General features: G+C 34.3%; 2 long non-coding RNA genes across 3 annotated transcripts; one reads left to right on the forward strand and one right to left on the reverse strand.

The window, feature by feature from the left end:
• The first annotated feature begins 402 nt into the window (after window positions 1-402).
• LOC136823418 (uncharacterized) lies at window positions 403-2,949 on the forward strand. The gene is made up of 4 exons (XR_010849023.1): window positions 403-544; window positions 1,342-1,435; window positions 1,776-1,995; window positions 2,673-2,949. It is a non-coding gene; the product is annotated as an uncharacterized lncRNA (long non-coding RNA).
• A 1,040-nt stretch (window positions 2,950-3,989) lies between these two features.
• On the reverse strand, window positions 3,990-13,820 carry LOC136823417 (uncharacterized). 2 transcript variants are annotated; one of them, XR_010849022.1, is made up of 8 exons: window positions 13,679-13,820; window positions 13,033-13,119; window positions 12,344-12,402; window positions 11,485-11,730; window positions 10,964-11,050; window positions 9,950-10,115; window positions 9,119-9,220; window positions 3,990-8,864 (listed from the first exon to the last, which is right to left on the reverse strand). It is a non-coding gene; the product is annotated as an uncharacterized lncRNA (long non-coding RNA). The 2 variants fall into 2 exon arrangements; XR_010849021.1 differs by having other exon boundaries at window positions 12,212-12,402.
• Window positions 13,821-18,330: the final 4,510 nt, after the last annotated feature.

The following is an 18,330-nucleotide window of genomic DNA, read 5'->3' on the forward strand; positions in this document are numbered from 1 at the left end:
CTTTTAAAAAACTTGCAGTTTCTTTCAAGGTATCAAGTCTTTCTTTGTATATATCATTTTCAATGTTCGGTACACTTTTGCTATATATATATTTCCGCAAACAAAAGTTTACAGAGGGGAGGGGATAAACAAAACTCTGCTGTTAGATCCTCTGTTTCCACTTACTTTGAACTTCTTTTATTTTTTTGTTTCATTCGGCCAACGCTCAAAAGCCGGTAAGATGAACAAACAACCAGTTCATTTTAGAAACTGCATTTAGGATCAGGGGGGGGGGAGAAAACGATGACTGCTGTCAAATCAAAATCTTTATTTTTTATCAAAGTTTCTGGTCTGTTTACTCTCTTCGTCAGATTTATTTTTGACACTAAATGTAATATACCTATGTCATCTTTCTACAGATAAAAAATTGAAATGAAAAATGATACAAACAAACAAACAAACAAACAAACAAACAGATGAAGACAGCTTGGTTGAAGTCATTTAAAAGCAGACAAGAATTGTGAAGAGTAAAGAGAATTCGTATCGTCGGACGGAGCCCACTAAGGTACAGAACACTAAACAAATAGCTCCGGCCTTAATATCTAACTTTAATATCCCAAATTCAAAAACTTTGTTTATGAAAATATATCATAGGATCAATTTTATATATCTTTCTTGCTAAATTCTAGACTATTCGTGATATTTTATCCCCAAAATTATTTGTATAGGAGTGGTTAGCCAAATAACAAACGCCAAAACTGGTTTCCCTTATCGTTCACCCACTTCTGGGCTTTCCGTTCTGCTCACAGCGTCTTTTCCAGGAGTAAAAAATAGAAAGTTAAATGGTAATTTAAGAGGTTAAGTTTTAGTTTAACTTTTATTTTGTTACGACGGCACGCCCTTCAACACTTCTAGCTAGAGTGGCTTCAGCAGGCCGTCCGCCCGTAGTACGCGCCCATCGCATTTGCCCCGTTCGGTAGAATCGAGAGGTGGTTTAGAGCTATGACTTAGAGCACGATCCTTCTTTCGCAACGAAGCTCATCTTACAGTGAAGACAGAGAAAATTTTTTCCCTCCCTCCCTCCCTTCAAGGCTTGCGGACATGGTTGCAGGCGGCCATCTTATACACTATAATGATTGTCAAATATGGGAAATATTTTATCCCCAAAATTATTTGTATAGGAGTGGTTAGCCAAATAACAAACGCCAAAACTTATACACTGGTTTCCCTTATCGTTCACCCACTTCTGGGCTTTCCGTTCTGCTCACAGCGTCTTTTCCAGGAGTAAAAAATAGAAAGTTAAACGTGGTAATTTATTCTTTTATAAGGCACAAATTCTTTTTAAATTTTCCGTTTTTTTAGACCTCAAATCGAAAGAATCCCTGGCAAGAAAAGTCTTTTTCGTGAACTTACTGAACTTAAGTGTTAATGATAAATGGTATGGCAAATACAAAAGGTATGGGGAAGTTTCTTTTACGATGTTTTATTAACCGAGTCTTTTAAAAATGTTTCATTTTTTAAGAACAATAGAAATTATCGCTTTGGCACAAAAAGGCATAGAACTTTATTTACTACATTTTTGTTAAAAATGTTACAAATTAGACAAGATAGAATGTTTGACTGACATATCCTGCGTTTATCGTAACCTGTGTCCAAATATGAAAACATGTATGCTACTGCAAATTCTTTTCCTCTACCCTTACTACTACTAGAGGCTCCTCTATCGACTCATTATAAAGGACTATGTTTCGCTATAGATAGATAGATAGTTAGATTAATCTTATTCTTTCTTTTAGTCGATGTCGCAGGTCAGCAAAAGCTGATGGTTGGCTTATCCAATTTCATTAAAATAGTTTGACAGCCCCTTTTGACAGGCAAAGAAAAATTCGAAATTTGGAATTTGGATTGACACCGAACTTCTCTCCATATCCATCATACCTAGAATGTTTAAAATCGAGTGTTGTAAATATGCAGGCCTGTTTGATGACAGCAAGTTTTCTAGGAAAAATCGAAAAGGTAAAAATGTTTTTACAAAATTTCATAGTCGGTACGTTGAACTTAATGCTTCCGCACCGAGAAATGATGCGGTTTGGAATTATGAATACAGTATATAGCCCCAAAATGTAGGTTAAATACTTCTTGAGATCTTACTAACGAATATTTTTCCAAAGTTTTTACAAGGTTAGAAGCTTTGTATTGAAATCAATCCAAAAAAAATTCTCAAAAATCTTGACTTTTATTTTGGTTTTTTTAATCGGCTAAATTTAAGTCACATTTTTTCAAATGGTTTCTAAAATGTGGGTTGTATTTATTTAATTAACTCTAAGTATGACCGCTTATATATTCTCTTTACTTTAATCGGATTAACTTTCGCGAGTTTCGTGGTTTCGCGAATTTTTGCCTTTTTTGCGAAATTAAAACCCGCGAAAACGCATGTGATTCGGCATGACATGAAATTAAATCCACCACAAAATTTTTAAAATCGCAGTCCAAAGTTTCCATTTGTGGGTTTTTGCTGTTTTTCAGCTGTTTTCAGGCTTATTCGCGAAATTAAATCCACGTGAAATTTTTAAAAACTGTGACTCGCGAAATTAAATCAAGAAAATTTTTTTTCGCTCGCGAAATTTAATCCGATTAAAGTATCTGGTAAATTTACACACTAACTAACATGAACTTTTCGTTTTACATCGAAGAACTAAAATTTTCGAAGAACAAACTCAATGTTGAAAATTTTGGAAATGCCAAAATATCAATTTTTAGCTGCTGACGTCAATATAAATTTTTGATGTGCTATTTGAAATTAGAAACCTTTTTATCTTATAAAGAAGAAGTATTTGAAACAGTTTCATTTAAAATGAAACTGTTGGCCTGAATAATTAGTTTACTTTAGGCGTACAAACTTTCGCGAGTAGAAACTTTCGCAAATTTTGACCTTTCTCGCGAAATTTAATGTCTTTGGAAATTCTTTAAAAAATTGGAAATCTCTAAAACCTTGAAATTCTAATAATATCAAATTTTCGGCATACTTTCAACCTTTGATGCCTTTTCAAAATCGAAGCGCCACCGTCTTTATCGGATTTAATGATAATGTTTTTCACTTTTAAGCAAATATTTCGAAAATTTTCGTTTTTATCCAACGATTTGGTAAAGTTTATATGCTCGCGAGAATTATTTTTACGTTAAATTCGCGAAAGTAAATATAAATTTGTCGATTTTCCGAGCTCGACGAAAGCTTCTGCTCGCGAAAATTTTTACGCCTAAAGTAATACAAACCTACAATGTAGGGCCATATATTGTACTTACGTTCAACTGCTTAATAAAATGGGAGAATCAAAGAAACTGAAAGGGGGGGGGGGGATTTTATAAAGAAAAGCCCGTGCTTAAAGTGTAGCATCATTCCTCTAGCTCGAATGGAGTACTCTGTAAATATTATTTCTAACGGACCAAAGTTTTTTAAAGCAGAGAAGTGTAAAGGGATGGAAAAACAGCTTCTTGAAAATAATGTAAATACGGCTCGTTATATATTAAGTCCGTCAAGCCCTTAAGGGAGTTTGTTTTAGCGCTTTTTCTACACCTATCCATTTCTCTGTTTAAATTACGCAGTAGGGGAGTCCTACTAGAGTCTGCAAATTGTAATTTCAAGTCGAAAGGACCTAAGTACTTTTCCCGGAAGTAGGACAAAATGGGTGTGGACAACTTTTTTACCAAAATTTCGTTGGGGAAAGAGACTTAAACCCAGGATGTTCTATGTACGCGCGGCTGAAAAATGGAAGCATTAAGATCTTTGTTTTTGAAATAATATGTCCACTTTTCATACAGATAGTATCCATGATGCCTTTACCCCCCTCCCCAAGATGTTTAAAAGTTTATATTATATAATTATTTGTATTTTATTATAATCATTAAAATGTAAAATATTGTTACATTAAATTATAAATAGTTTATGCAATTGTAATATTTTATGTATTATGTAATAACGAAAAAAAGATGAATATTAGACAGATAAAGAGTAATGCTTTTTGTTCAATTTATTTCTTCTACTTTACTTTTCATGATTAAAAAAAAAACTAAAAAAACTAAAAAAAATTATACAAAAGAAATTCTTATATTCAATCTTTGCTAGCAAGTTTTAATGACTAACTTTCAGAGTTATCAGATTGGAAACTTCCTCACTGATTTGAGGGAAAGGAAAACGAGATAAAAATTCAGAGTTTCAAAATTGGTCCACCTGCTTGGCCTTATATAACATGCTAGATTTTTCAGAGTTTATCAAGCTTTCTTACGACATTTTCTCATTCCCACAAAACAATTCCGTTAAAACATTTGAAATTCTAGAGGTCAAGTGTCTACGATAACACCACCCAACTTTTCAAAATCCCGCTAAGATTTCCGAAGCTCGGAAATTAAAGCGGAACTTTGGAAAGTTGATCAGTGCTCGGTACTGAACAGCATGTTACAATCTTGAATAGACGTGCTGTTTTTAAGAATCGAGCTTTCTAAGAAAAGATCTATCTTTGATTTTTTACAAGGCGATTCAAATCGGATTGGTGTTTGACTGCAAACAAGACACAGAGGCAAATTTCTCGATAAGATAGAAATACGCGGGAAAGGGGGTGGATCCGACCAAAAATAAAACCGGAAAGCCGAGATTTCGGGCAAGAGTGAAAATCGACAATGTCATTTCCATCCTTTGTTTCAAGCCGTACTCTTAACCGTAATTTTCACATATATTTATTTCTGCAATCAAATTTAACATCAATCAATGAGTATTTCTGGAAGTAACGATAGTCCTTTTCCGATTTCCTTTTAAGCGCACTTATCGCAAAATCACTGAAAATTATGGGCGATTACACCAGTGTTTCGGGCGATGCTAATGTTGTGGCTGTGGCTGCGGTATTTTTAGGAATCAAAAGGGATGAGAAATGAAGAATTAAGCGATCTAAGCCATGCTGCCGAGGAGCGAAAATTAGCTGATTCCCAGTTCAAAGAAAATGCAATGCGTTGGCTTTTGGCGCCTTTAGTAGATATTTGATTAAAACTGAATCAAGCAAGGGGTGTATTTAAGATCAAGAATGTCTGACTAGAAAGGTTGCGAATGGTGGCGAATCTTATGGGGAGAACAGGAGAACAAAAAGAAAAACCGGGGAATGAGAATGATCAGGCGTTGAGCCGCAAAAGATGAATCTCTATGGACATTTTCCCCAATTGGGAATTATTGCGGGGGTGGGGGGGGGGGTAAGAAGGATAAAATAACCCAAAAGTCCCCGGGAATAAATGCTAAACATTCAAATCATGGGAATGAAGGGCACCCTCCGGTTTATTGAATTAACTTTAGCGGCAATCAGAAACAAAAGAATGTTCACAAATTTTGGAAGTATATCGGAGAATTAAGAGGTAATTTAGCAGATTGTAGATTCAGCTTGATTTTGGGCATTGCAAAGTCTCGTTTCAGGGAGAATAATTCATACACAAATAGGTTAAAACTAGTAGGAAATGGCCAAAGGGGTCAAATTTTTACAAAATCAATTGCCGCTGAAAACAATACGCAAAACCTGGGGGAAAAACTTAGGCAAAATTGGGTACGAAGATGTGCCGCTGGTCAGGGTCACAATTCTAGGCTCTGAGAATATCTGCCATGGTTTCAAATTTACTAATTTTCGAGATGCCTTTCTGACGGGATCGACTTTTGATTATTTAGGAATATTTTCAGGGTGGAAAATTAGAAATTAGTTCGTCTACTTCTAGTCATTTTTGCCACTTCTAAGAGTGAAAATAGGAAGTTTTTCTTGATTTTTCTATTGACAGGGTGCCAAGTTATCAAACATTCATAGCAGGGGTCTATTTTTGAAACCCCAGCGGCACGTCCCCGTCGGTCCTCAAAGTCAGTATCCCATCCCCCGGGACGCCAAAGTTCAGGAAATTATCACTTGAGTAACCACTCTATCCCAATCGCGGCCGCGGTCGATAAAAATTAATTAATTAATTAATTAATTAATTAATTAATTAATTAATTAATTAATTAATTAATTAATTAATTAATTAATTAATAGCAGTGAACATGTTTAGTGAAATATACTCATCTCTATATTAAGAAGAAATTTTTTATAGGGTAACATTTCCTTGCTTGATGATAAATATTTAATCAACGCGTAGATTTTTGGCTTTCTTCTAGATTCTCAATCAATATTACTTAGAAACACACCGAAGCACACAATTCTATTTTGTTCTTATTATTTGAATTTTACATTTTTAATCTTTTAGGCCTGGGAAACTTAAAAAAACGTGCTCCTATCGCTGAAAAGTTATCAACCAAATTTCAAAGAACTCTCTATCCATACTTATGAGACAAGGCCGGGGGGGGGGGGTACTAGATTTGCAAGGTGGACGGGTATGTCCGAGCCGAAAATCGAAAATCGACCTTTTGAGAGACAAAATTTAGGTGATTTTGGGACCCTTTGAGAGACTTTTTCCTAAATTTTGGTCCATTTTTTCCAAATTTTGGTTTGATTTTCACCAAATTTTGGTCAAAATTTGGTCAAAATTTTTGGAAATCGTGACCCTTTGATAGAGGAATTTTTGATTTTCGTGATTTGGGGACCCTTTCAGAGACTAACTTTTGAATTTGTACCCCTTTGAGAGACTTTTGAGGAATGAGAAAAGGTACCCTTAAGGCTCGCACATACCCGGCACCCATTTTGCCTAAGTATCCCCCCTCCCGGGAGACAAGGAAATAGAAAGTCTTTCGGAAACGAATAGGTGGGGTCTGGATAAGAATCTTTTAACATATATCATGTATGATTAAAAAAAATCCTTAATGTAGTTTTGTTAACAAGATGATTAATTAATAACCATTGCGTAAAAAGGCTAAATCGTTTTGTTTTTTTCAATTTAAGGAAAAAGTATTTCAATTTTTTTCTGAATATGTGATGATAACGTTGGCAAAAAATATATAAATTTTTGAATTTTTGTATGAAAAAGAAGTGCAACGGCCGGGGAGAGAAGAAGGTACTTAGGCAAAAATGGGTGCCGGATATGTCCGAGTCATAAGAGCCTCTTTTTTACACTCGCGAAGGGGTACAAAAACCAGTAAAAAGCAATCGAATCTCTTTAGGTGACAAAAACGTCAAAAAAATTTTGAACTTTAGCTCGGACATACCCGAGAAGCTCGGTCATCTCGCGAAGCTAGTATCCCCCGGGTGGAACGGTTTTATTCTAGAATTTTTCATGCAATAAGAAACGTTTTGGAAAAAGCTATAAGAATGGTCGTTCCTTAGCTTTTAAGGTGCCAGTGAGGTTAAAAAATTATAGCTGAAATTTGATATGAAATAGCTAAAATGATATTTTAGATTTTAAAGTTTTCAAAGAGTTTTTCGCGTGCATAAACATTCGCCGAAAAAGTGATTAACTTGTGGGAATTAGCTAAAAAAGATTCTATTCATACAAGTTCGTAAGCCTAAAGTAAAAATTGAGTGGATCGGTAGTTAATTCGATTCAAAGGTTTTCAAGGACATTCGGTTTAAAAAGGTTTATTGTCATATTGATTGAGAATCTGAAAGTAAGCCTTGATTCGGAGATAATTATGTACGGCCTATCGCAGCTTTTTGCTAGAATCGGAAAAGGACATGCTTCCAGAAATACCTATCGAATAATATAAATTTGAAAACAAAATAAATATACCGTTAGATCATGGTTAACCCATACAGTCGGAAACAAACGATTGTAAAAATAACACACTCCACATTTAGTCAAACTCGTGTCTCGGATTTCTATCCTTATTTTCGCTCAAGATCCGTTGGGTCAACGAACCCGCCCTGAGACACCCTCTGCTGTACCTAGGTCCTAGATTTCTAAATATCGAGAATTAGCTTATGTGTCATTGGTCGTAGTCAAACACACCCTCTGATATTGAATCGCCTTGATAAAATCAAAGAAAGATCTTTCTCTAAGAAAGCTTGAACTCTGAAGCATAGTTTTTTATCAATTGGCCGAAAACCTAAACACGTCTATCCAAAGATTGTAAAATACCGTCCAGCTGACACTGGACTGTCATAGAATTTCGTATGTTTGTACCACAAAATTGTTTTGATTTTGGCAATGAAAGAAATGTCGAACTTGATAAACTCAATCCAGCATGATATAATCAGGCCAAGCAATGGTGGATCGATTTCAGAACTTTTGAAAGTTTTCTCGTTTTCGTTGCCCTAAATCCAGTAAGGAAGTTTCGAATCTGATAACTTTGAAAATTAGTCATTAGAACTTGCTAGCAGAGATTGATTTAAAAATGCGTAGTAATATTTGAAAGTAGTGTCACCCTTAAGTGAAAATCATTGCGATACCTCTCAAAGAACTGCAGAATGTCATTATTGAGCTGTCCCAGATAAAACATGCAGAATGGGTTCTACATTTTTCAAAAACAATCGGGAACTCGAATATTAAAAACAGAGGGGATATTGAACTAAATAGAAAATTTTGTATTGAGAAGGTGGAGTTCAGGGTCCATTATGAAAAATTAGACTGTTGGGTGATGGTTCAAAGTCAATCAAAAACCTAAAAAGATAACTCATCGTCACCTTATTACAAAGTTTTCTTCTGGGATAGCTCTTCAAGACGACTCTTGAAAAAATTCGAAAAACCTGCTTTGTGCCAGACTTAACACAAAGAGCTGGCTTAAAGACTCAAGAAAGATGGCTGTTTAGTCCCTACTGTAAGAAACAATGATGAATTCAAATATTCCACGAGCAATAGCTCCATCATGTCGACATCGTGCCCATCACATTCGATCAAAGAACTGCAATATTGAGTTATATTCAAAGCGTCCAATTCATTCAAAGTATTCCATCAACGTTGCCAACAAATACAATCACCTCGGTACATAGCATTTACACCTACAATGCGAAAAAACAACGTTTATTCAAAATTTCGAACCTAACACTTATCAAATATAGCAAGAAAAGAAACATTCTTAAATTGAATGACAGCCGTAAAGAGAAAGATTTAGAAAGGTGGTCGTACTCAAACAAAATAGGTAAGTAAGTTTCCATTATCATTGGATAAAACAGTAAATTCAAGCTGATTGAATAAGTTCTTAAAAACTTAAAAGTCACACTTTAGAAAAGGCAAGTCTATTTAAATAACATACTTAAGATTTTCCATTTCAATTTATCCAGGTATCAATTCGAGTAGTCATCATAGCATAACCAACGGCCAAATACAATCACCTCGGGAATCAGATCATTTACACCTGCAATACAAAAAAAAACAACATTTTATTCAAAGATTACTAATAAATCTATCACATTGTGGCATATCAACCCTTCAAGCATCTTCCCAGCTTTTTATTTACTTAAATTGTCCCTCCCTTGTATCTGAAGATAGGGCGGTGCTATAAAATCAAAAATTTAAGTACGGTTGTTTTTTGGTACTTTACAGAACAACAACCTTGAGATTTTGACCAGTAGATTTTGACATTTTTTTAAATTGACATTTTAGGTTTTTGAACATAACTTTTGAACCAATGAAGTAAAATTAAAAAGTAAGACAGTACACCAAATTTTAAGTTAGGCTTTTCTCTGAATGATTCCGAAACAATCTTTGAAAAAATCTTTCTGCTACTGTCTGCAATATAAATTCAAAGAGGGTAACAGCATTTTTCAATCCTGACATAAAAAAATTTAGATCTAAATTGGCTCAGTCTGTAAAATACACGTATTTGAAAGGTGGTGAAAATGAACTCTGAACCCATCAAATGGAGTAACCACGCAAAACATAATAAGAAAAAATGTTAGAGGGGGTTCTAATATTTGAGATGTCAAAATTGATAATGTTATCAGGTGGCAACGACGTCATCTACAGTGAAAAATTCTGTCAGGTGTCAATCCATAATCACGTAAGAAGTAATCTAGTAAAAACAATAAAGGTCAAATTATATGTAAATGACTTGAATATCTAAATTTATAAAATTACAACTTACGTTCTTCACTTAGAAGTCTTCACCAATCTCATTTCGGAGAAATTTACCGCTCATAATTTTATCGTCGCTTGATTTGCAAACAAAACAATACCAAATTCGGATCAAAGTAGCCATTACAGCAAATTACCAAATAATTTCCACTCCTCACCAGCCCACGACATCGATCCTTACGATACAAAAATGAAATTTAATTAATCAATTACTTTCAACACTTTTGTCATAAAATCCGGAAAAAAATTTCAATTTCGAACACGATTCTGAGTAGATGGTTTTTGCGTGTGTTTAACAAAATATAGGAAAATAAATACCAACACATTAATAGTTTTTACAACAGTCATTATGATTAAAAAGAATTAACTTTCTTTACAATTTTCATGACGTTCAAGTTATTGAGAATTGTTTTTTGTAAAATTTATTCATAAAAGATGTCTCGTGGAAATTAATATGACACACAGAGAAACTTTGATAGACATTGCAAATTCAGTGAAACACACAAAAGAACTCTTTCTATAGAAGTGCTACGACTCGATACTTTTTTTCCGGACACCCTGTATATATAGTCCTTTCAGTTTAATTTGAATGGGATAATAATACTTTTATAAGCACTAATCTTTGTTGTTTTTGGTAGCGAAAGAAAATGTATTAGGACTTTTTAGGGTGAGAAGAAGATAATTAAAACAATGATTTCAAATGGACGAAAATTCTTACACCAGAAAAGTAAAACCCTTTCCGTATTCCGATTAGTGCGACGGAGAGAACAGAAGAGACGTGCAATAACTATAGCAGAACAGGATAATTTCTACCTTTAAAACAAAAAGTTTTGCTGACTTAGCATTCTTTGAAACCAACTTGAACATTTTGTAGCGTAAATTTTGACTAAAGAAAACGCTGTAGCGTCAATTTTTCTATGATGCAAAAACCTTTCAGAATTCTAGGGTAAAGGTACATAATTCAAAAACCTTTAAAGAACACTACCAATACTGGCTTTACTATGAAACAAGTTTTGCAACTTACAAAAGATTTGTTTACTGATGTAAATTTTCACCAAGCCTTCACCATTTACACTTTAGCAGTAGTCAATATCATCGATACCATTGATTCCTACAAGGTGCGGAAAGGAAGATAACTAACTGCGTGTTCAAAGTGTTCTAGTGGTTTTGATTTAAACGAAGTACAAAAAAAGGTGGGTTAAAGGCTTCTCGAACACGTTGAAAGTATCATAAACTAAAAAATTATCATTCATTATTATCAACCAGAAAATTCAAACACGCTCCATCGCGTAGCGAATATTAAAAACTTTGACCATTGGACCATGTTAGCCAAAGTAAGATACTTAATCCGAAAACAGAATTTGCCACAGATCTATGTGGAATCACAAAAAACAAAATCTCTTTTATGAAAATGCTAATTTCGCTTCATAGCAAGAGCAGAGTCAGATTATATTGAGTTAGATTACTCTCACTCGAACCACAAATACTTTTATTTGAGGAATAAAAATTAAGGTGAGCTATTGAGCTTATGATTTTGAAACTTACAAAATTCAGCAACATTCGTGAGTCACTTTTCTGGTGGGAAAGCAACCATTCGTTCATATTTTCCATCACAATAACATGAGTTTCATAATAAAAACTACAATGTTCAGTGTACGGTGCATTCTTTGATAATAGACTTCCTTAACATAAGGCTTGCTTTAAATGACCCAAAAGAATCAAGGGCCAGGCTGTCAACAAAGTGTTAACGAATCACCAGTGCCAATTCATTCATATCCGCAATAATGATATCTACAAAACGAACAAAAGAAAAAATTATTTAATTATCCAAAAATTTCGTGGGTCAAAGTTGGTCAAAGTGTGCCATGTTGGATTAAAACAAAGTTAAAAATTCATGAAACAATTTTTCTTCTTCTCGAAGCTTTTCGGTGTTCAAACCATCATGAAAATGATCTAGTTAAAAAATTAGGTGTTTAACATTTTAGGCTTACTGGAATCTAAAAAAAAATTGCAATTATACAATCATTAAAAAATGAGATCTTTTTATAAGAACAATGACTGAAAAGACTGAGAATTGGCAATCTGAGCCTCATATTTCAGTACTAAGAAGTACTGGATTTTAACAGATTTTAAACTCATTTTCAGTTTAAAGTAATGAAAATAAGCAGATAAAGAACACTCAAAATGACTGAAAATCAAGAACAGTCAAGCCTGAGCCAAAATTTACTGGTTCTTATAAAAAAGCGCGCCAGCCAGCCAGCTAGAAACTTACAAAATATGATGTATTTGACACTTTTTTACTTCAGCAATCTTTGCATTTACTTTTGTCAAGTAAGAAATTTTTCATTTACAATTTCCATCAGCGATATACTATAACAACCAGCAATAACATAATAAATCGTACTTTCTCAAGCAAAATCCAAGCTGACTTTGATTTAGCCAATACAAATAGCATCATGATCCCTAAAATACGAAAAAGAAAAATTAATTTGAAGATTTCTATGTCTCCGAGGTAATGCTAACGTATTAAAAGCATACTTTCAGTACCTATCTATAAATCTACCCCCCCCCTTATTGGCTAGGTAAATGTATGCACGCAGAGAAAAATTTTTCATAGCCCTTTTTCGCTTGTTTTTTTATCGAATTTTACGCTTGTTATAAACATTGAGTTTCATGTTGTATGAAATAAAGGTCCGAACCAAACGATTTGAATTCGAAATTTTCTTCAACCGAGTGGGGGGGGGGGGGGTTGAATGAACTTACCAGAGGGGGTATAGCCATTTGCGTACGCTTATGTACAGGGGGTGGAGGGGGTACTCTATTTTCGATATTTTATGTAGACGCCCCCATGGAAAGCCTATAAAATCTTCACAAGGCGCATCTGCAAGTTATTTTTTTGTCAGCAAATTTCTTGAAAGTTCATTTTAGAGATCTAATTTTTAAGCTCTATCAGATAGTACAATCTGTTTTTCTCAATAAGGAACTTTATTTGACTTTCTAAGAGTCTCTTGACCTTACTCCCTTCAATGCTTTATAGAAAATTTCCCTCAGCCAAGACCGCCTCCAGACTTATGACTAAAGTTTGAAACTTACAAAAGAATTGCAAGAATTTGGCGGCGTCAAATTTAACCAGCTTTTACCATTTAGCCAAACAGTCAATACCATTGACCTCTGTAATGCCTAGAAAGAAAAAAATCTAGAGGTTTTTCTCCTGGTGGTTTTGGTTTGATGAACTAAACATAGGGATAGGTGTGGCGCATTGAGATTCAAGCCCGAAGGGCTAGAGGTCAATCTCTAACCATTCTCAGGCAAGAAAAATTGAAGCCTTAAAATATGCGCCTGATTTTTATGACGGATTGAATCTAGCAATTCCTTTATTTTCGAGTGATATATTTTTTCGAAATTAAGCGGTAAATTTTAGTTTCAATCTGTCATTTGTGTAAAAACCAGACGGGTCGCTCAATGCCGCGCAGCTTTGGTAGGATTTGTTGGCTTCAAATCCTACCAAAGAGATTGATCTCTAGCCCTTCGGGCTTGAAACTCAATGGTGTGGCGTATTGTCAATATGATACTCAAACAAACAAAGTTTTACATCATTTCAACAAGGTTTTAAACAAGTGTCTTAAGATAAGCCACTATCAAAGTCAAACACATTTACGTATAGATTTTCACTGGAAATACAATTGAAGCTTCAACTTGAAACAAAAATGTTGAAAAAATTAACAAGATAGAAACTTACTTAATTTTAAATCTTGATTAAATGAAATTCATTTTTATTTCGATTTCGGTTACTGATAAGCACTCGATTCCAGTATACTCTCTATGATATATTCAGCATTTACTCATGAGCCAGTGTCAGTTCTTTTATATTTGATAATTTTATACCTACAATGCAAAAAAAAAAACATTGAAATATCTATTTAAAGGTTTAATTTTTAATTTAAAAAAAATAGTTAGACATTACAAACATGAAATGACACCATAATACACTGTTTAGGAATCTCGCTATCTCCACTGTGTTCCACCGTGAAAACAGTAGGTAAAAATGCGCACTTTAGTACTGTAGAAAGGTTAGAGAAATGTAAACATTATAAATTTTTTTTATTTCCTTTAAAGAGAATGGTTTAGATATTTGAACTTGATATCGATGATAATTTTATGGATCTCTCCTAAAAATTTCACAAAAATTAAAAGGAGTTCTTTACCTACTGTTTCTCTGCTAGGTTTCCTTACGAGAACTGGAATTTCACCTATTTTACCGTTTTTTTTTACGAGAAAGAGTGGTCACTAAAATCAAAACAATGGAAAATTGGTTGGACGTGTGCGTACACTACTAAACGATGTATTAGCAAGAAACAGAAGGAAAAATACAAAATTTGTGCCAAATTATATAAATTATTTGTATAATCTGTGATTCGATTAGTAAATGTCCAATCAACACCGTCAACTGCTCTAACTTGGGACAATTGGTCGAAACATGGGACTGGTTGATATCTGGTCTGTATTTTCACTTACTGTTAAATCTCTTTGACAACGAAAGACAAATTGTGTATTTTTTAATACGCCGTTCATTAACTCAAATCAAATGACTTTGGAGGTTCGATGAAATGGAGGCCGAATATTGCCGTCCCATGTTTTGTCAGATAGTCCCAAGTTAGAGCAAATTCAAATTCAAATTAAATTCAAAAATTTGCCTGCATAATTTAAACTAAAATTTACAATATGTGAACAAATTACAATATAATTAGGTTGGGGAGCAGGCCAGGCTCTGGCCATCCATGTAGAGGTTACCCGACTAATCAATGGGATGACTACCTGGTTGCAAGTATATGTTTGGGATTTTAATAATAGGGGAGGGATTATTACATAACAACATAAAAGTGCCAATAGAACAAAAAAAAGTATGCTATTTAACAATTAGAACTGTAAAAATGAAAAATAAAATCTTAATCAATTTTTCAAATAAGTCTCAACTTAAAAAGGAAAGGTTCTCAAAGTTGATGAAGTACAGGTAAGCCCATAATCAGAGTTTTAGTCGGGGAGCAGAATTCAATATCTCGAGTTAGAAGCGTTTTTGCTTAACCCTAAAAAAGAATGGGGTTGTTATATACCGTTGGAACGGAAATTTTATGCTGATTATGGAAACCCAGGTCTTAAAAAGTCTATCCTGGACGATTTTGAAAACGAGGCTGGAGTTTGCACTCCTCCGTGGTGTTGTTTTTTCGATTTTAAAAAAGCTGACTGTCAGCAAAGCAAAGGTTTTTAGAATTTAATTTTTTTTTGAAAATTGCTACCAATAGAATTGCCTTTTAGCAAAAAATTCAAAATTTTTGAAAAAAAACATTTTTTGCACTCCTTCTTGGAGGTTTTTTTTTGCAAAATCAGCGTTTTTTACAAAAATATACTGCTAAACCAAGTCTGCTGGCAACTGAAATCCGGTTCAAATGAAAATGGTTTTGAAAATAATAAAAAATGACAAAAACCGAAAACTGCAAAAACATTATTTTTTTGCTCTTTTCTTTGGTTTTTTGACAAAAATTGATTAGGCCGTTTTAACCCAAAATTCGACTTTTACAAACTAATTCCCTTAAATTTTGGAAACTGAATTTTAAAAGTTATCATCCATTAAAATGATGAAAAAAATCAAAAGTTGATCTCCTCCGTTGATGCTTTTTGACCAAAAAGTTATGTTTTTGAACGAATTTTCTGCCTAATGGTCCAGGGGAATTTCAGGCTTAATTAATAGGGAACCCAAAATTTGCGTACACGTGAATTTTTTTGATTGAAATGTGTTCATTAGGTCCTTAGGAGTGAAAAACCATCGAGTGACACTTTTCACACCTTGAGCATTTTCCATAATGGTGGAAATTTCAAAATGGCGGATTTTTTTGAAATTTTGATGTCTCTGAACATGGACATATTATATACCGTTGGAAAGGGTTTTTCATGCTGAAACAACTTTTTTGCTTACAAAAAAGTCATAAAAGGTACTCAATTGGTAAAAGGAAAAGGGGACAGAAGGTGTTAAAAAAATGAGTCATCATCACCACCAAAATTTGACATTTGCTTCAAATTATTGAAAAAGGATTTTTCATTACTCACGAAAAGTCTGAAAATCTAATAAGTAATGTGCAATGTACGAGTAAAAAGTGATAGAAGGTATCAAAATAACGTCATCACTGTCCAAAGCATTGACATTTGCTCCATTATATTGATGAATGTCTATATACCATGAAAGTATTTTCATGCTGATGTTGGTGCACCATAAAAAAGTACTGATTCGACTGTAGCACGAAAAAGGTTGTGTTTAATCTTGCCATGAAGGTTTGATTCAGTAGTAATTACTTAATCATTTTGAGATTCTCACATTAACATGCCAGTGGAGGCTTTGTGACTGCCAAGGCAGTTGAATTCTTCTACATTTTACATTACAAGAGTATATCCATGTATTCGATCTTTTTTGAGCTAACATGTAGAACTATGACAGGAGAAACTTTGATAGTGTGGAAGAGTTTTTCTGCATCTTCGGAATTGCCCAGATTGTATCTGTAAAGTAGTACCTGCTTCTTGATCTTTGGGGAATAACACACTGGCATATCCACGGGGGGATGGGCAATTCTCCCAAAAAAAAATAAAAATTGACCAAAAAGGTCAAAGTTTTCCCCATAGAATGTGAAGGGGTCTGTAGTTTTTGTAACCTTTTTCTGGCTACATCTGACCTTTTTAAGGCATCCTTTAAGCTGCTTGACATTTCTTAGAATTTTTTTTTACACTTTTTATGACCTTATTCTCACTAACTTTGAGATTTCCAATGCCATTTGTTAAGCTATTTGAACTTGCTTACAGCAAAAATTTACGCCTGCGGCGCATAAATTTCCTCTAAAAAAGGTGAAAATTTTTCCAATCTCGCCCCCCGAAACGAGAACTCGTGGCTACGCCTCTATTACACCGTATGTTTGTGGCGGTTGAGTGAAGTCTTCAATACATAGTCTAGCGACAGTTTAATAGAAAAGGTGCCAGCGCACTTTTATCGAAGGCATCTCGTATCATTTAAAGGCAATTTAACGATGGTATTTGTTCTGTAATTGAATTGATGATTGGATTACAAAGAATCGGAATCCCAAGTCTGAAATATAGGCTTGCGTTATGATATAGTTGAGATCTTCAAACTTTTGAATCACTATGGCAACAAATCATGTGTTTCTAAAAAATTTACCCAACAAATACATAAGACCTGAGAACACAGCTCTGAACTGGTAAAAGTTTTCGAAAGTTATGGTGATCGTGGACCCTATAGCAACTCTCTTTACTATCGAGGCATCAAACAGTGGAATAGTCTGTCTGAAAAAGTAGTTAAATCTTAACATCAATCATCCAAGATATAAAAGTTTAAAGAAGATCTTGGAAAGAGGAAATGTTTGGGTATGATTGAAAATGTCACTATTGTTGCATATCTGTAATATCTGTATCTTGTAATAAAACAAACCAATGTGTGAGTGATTTATAAATGCCCATGTGCTTGCTTCGGAATCTGTAAAGCTTTACTATTACTTAGTTGTGCCCCCAGCGGTTTGTGTTAATGCGTGAAATCCATTTTTTATTGCGTGAATGCGTGAATCTGCCCTGTTTTTTGCGTGAACGCGTGAATTTTTCCTTCTCACCCATATTTGTGCAAATTTCCCCTATCGTTGACAATTTCCCTGATTTTTTCCGAAAATTTCCCCGATTTCCCAAAAAATCGGGTTTGCATGAATTTGAGAAAAACTTGCGTGAATGCGTGTATTTTTGGTCCGCTGGGGGCCTCTTAGTTTGACCTGGTAATCAAACCTTTTAACCTAATCCATCGTCAAATAGGAGATCTACCTAAAGGGTTTAAGCGCCAGTTCTACAGACAGGATGTGATGTGATGTACCACAGATGCAAGGTATTGTAAAAACACACAAACGTATAACCCCAGAACTCATATCAATTGAAAAAAGTGGACTAAAAAACGATCTCGATGATAAAAAAAGAGATTTGCCATTCCCGTTAGCACTTAGCCCCTTCAAGCTCCCCACCTGCTAAGAAATTCTCAACGGTTTATTGATGCTACAGGGGTGTAAAAATAAAAATGACGATTATTTAGTTTTGCTTGATGACATCGATGGTTTCTTTGTAGCTGCCTGCTACGTAAGCGAACTAGATGAAGCGAATCTGTAATGAACTAGATTACCCTTCTGGGTCGAGCGAACAAAGAAAAGGTGGTCTAGAGAGTTAAAACCATTGGAATCTCTTCCACTTTCAATCAGTATTTCAGAGCATGACTTCTAGCCTTCGGCTTATATTTCATTGCTATTGCTTTATACTCTACATTACATCCTACATAACACATTACTCAGTAAAATTTCAGAC

Source organism: Clytia hemisphaerica, unplaced genomic scaffold, assembly GCF_902728285.1.
Source record: "Clytia hemisphaerica strain Z4C2 unplaced genomic scaffold, Clytia hemisphaerica genome assembly, whole genome shotgun sequence".
NCBI lineage: Eukaryota > Metazoa > Cnidaria > Hydrozoa > Leptothecata > Clytiidae > Clytia > Clytia hemisphaerica.